This window comes from Phoenix dactylifera, chromosome 13 (genome assembly GCF_051530095.1).
Source record: "Phoenix dactylifera cultivar Ajwa chromosome 13, Ajwa_hap1_PhDact_Kaust_v1.1, whole genome shotgun sequence".
NCBI classification, from domain to species: Eukaryota; Viridiplantae; Streptophyta; class Magnoliopsida; order Arecales; family Arecaceae; genus Phoenix; species Phoenix dactylifera.
In genome coordinates, this window is record NC_143202.1 from 23,574,902 (window position 1) to 23,577,739 (window position 2,838).

Genomic DNA, 2,838 nt, shown 5'->3' on the forward strand with positions numbered 1-2,838 from the left:
CTCTCGCTCTCCTTCATGCTATGTTTTGTTTTTGTTTTTTTTTTTTTGAGGCCACTTTACAAGTGTGTAAATGATTGTCTAATGAGATCATCATTCGATAGGCAGTGATTATGAAAGATTTAATTAACATCTCTCTCTTTTCCACTGGCTATGTTCTGTTGAGGCCGCTTATAATTGTTGTAAATGGTTATGAAATGAGATCATTTGATAGGTAGTGATTGTGAAATAGTTAATTACCTCTCTCTCTCTCTCTCTCTCTCTCTCTCTCTCTCTCTCTCTCTCTCTGTATGATGAAGAATTGGTCATAAGCCATGATAGGAAGGCCAGAGCCTTTCCACTGATAAGAAGATACAAGAATCGTGTCCCCAATTGACCATGCTCCCTGCCACACGATTCTCATTTCTCTTCCATGTTATAAGCTAAGCCACATGTTAAAGTGTAGGAATCCAGCACTCATTCATCCTCCAATGTGTAAAGTTATCCTCTTATGAGGTAGTGACGTAGCTGCAGCATCTCAACAGTAGTTGCAACATTTTGCAGTCTCTTCAGGGGCATAACAGACGTTGCAGATCCGGCAGGCAATCGTTCGCATTACATTCTGCTATTGACAAATTAACATGCCATGGCCAATCCATTTGTAAGGTACTTTCCATGAATGGCAAGCATCAAATTGCCATCAGTCATTCCAGCAAAAAATATGTGCTGTGATGAGGCTGGTTTCTCGAGCAATGCTCCTGGTTCTACATTTCTAGAATTGCAGAACAGTGTAGTTCTGCAGCCAAGAACTTTTCTTCCAAGAAACAATGACACACCATGTAAGAGTCGGAAACAAATGCAGCAAAAGGCCTGGGAAATTTTTAGGCTGGTCTGTTGGTGGCAAGGTTTTGTAAGCCAATGGCTGTATCGTTAAACCCAAACATCATTGATTCTCAAGAAACAGCTGAGGATCTACCTTTCGGTCAACAATGTTTTATTTTTTATTTTTATTTTTTTTGGTAAAAACGGCAGTTCATATTACTCTAACTTGAGTACATCCAGCCATATCAAAAGAAAGTAAAGATAACAACGGAGTGGGACTATCAGCTGCTGAAGTCCAAAGAAACTCTCCGGAATGCCTAGCTACGTAAGAGGCGGCCCAGTCAGCAGCTCTGTTCGCCTCCCGATACACATGTGTAACATGAAAATCACCCATCTCCTGAGCCAACCTCCTAGTCTCACGAATGAGTGGATGACCATCACCGAACCTATCCACACCCTGGATCCAATCGATCACCACCGAAGAATCACCCTCTAGATGCACCCGGGCGGCGCCGAGGATCCTCCTCGCATAAGATAAGCCCTCCCAAGCAGCTCTCAGCTCTGCTCCAACAATAGTAAGCCCTGGGATGCGACGACCACCGGCGGCTATCAGTCTGCCCCTCTCGTCTCTGATCACAAAACCCACACCTCCAGAGACACCATCCACCGAGCAACTACCATCAAAATTCACCTTGAAATGACCAAGGGGTGGGGGTACCCAAGAAACAAGAGCGAACCTGGGCGCTGTAGCAGCGGGAAGGATACCCCAGATGTCCCTAGCCATTCCAGAAGTGAACCACGCAGTAGTCGCAACCATCTCCCCTGCATGTAGCATAGCTCGATCCACCACCATCCTCGCAGACCACCTCCTGCCCTCAAATAGAGCAGCGTTCCTATCCAACCATATATGATAAGTCAAGTGTGCCATCATAATACCCGCCTCAACAGAACAAGGCCTCCGCATAGAGGCTCTCAACACATGCATCAGGTCCTGGGCCGACTCCACTGAAAGGGGTAACATAACAGGAGACCTACTCCATATCTCTCTAGCCCTGGGGCACTGCAGCAAAACATGGTCAATGGTCTCCTCGATACCTGAACACCGCTCACAGCACTGAGAAATCTGCATGCCCCGTCCGGCTAGCATACCCCTGGTCGGTAAGCATCCCCATGCCACCTTCCAGAAGAAGAGCGCTACCCGCGGGTGACATCGTAGCCGCCATATCCATCTGCCCTCAATCTGCCTGTCTGACACCCTGCTCATCAAAGTGTGGAGATCCCTGGCTCGCACCTGCGCTCGACCCGTCGGCCACCAGACTAATCTATCTGGCATCTCCTGCAAAGGAATCGGAAGGTCCATGATCGTCACTGCCAACTCCTCCCCAAACACCTCCCGAATCAATCCCTCCCTCCAGCAGCCCCCCCTCTCGGTAAATCAAATCACTAACCCTAAATCCAGCGATCCTCGCCGAATCCACCAAGGTCGGAATACGGCTGATCGGCTGCTCAGTCACCCACCTGTCCTCCAAAACATCTATAGACCGCCCATCACCAATGGCCCATCTCATCTCCGGAAGCACCAGCGCGGCCCTAGCACACATCTCCCTCCACACCGGCGAATGTAATCGGCCTCCGCGCACTCCAGGTATCAGAGCTCCATATTTGGCCCTCATCAACGAGGACCACATGCTATCAGGCTCTAGCACAAACCTCACTGCATGTCGAGCCGCTAAAGCCTCTCTCCTATCCATCAAAGACAACACCCCCAACCCACCGAACCTGATCGGCTGACACACCACCTCCCATGCCACCAGATGAACACCACCTCTGCCCCTATTCCCACCCCAGATAAAGTTTCTAAAAGTCCGCTCCAAGGTCCTCACAAGTTCCAATGAACCTTTATTGTACTGATTTCCACCAAGCAGGAAACAGGGCTGGCATGGGATTTCTTTGCTTCAGCATCAAAGTCTTCAAAGAATGGTTAGGAAAGTAATGGCAAAATGTAGATAGTGATCCATTACAGACAGAAGGATGAGAATA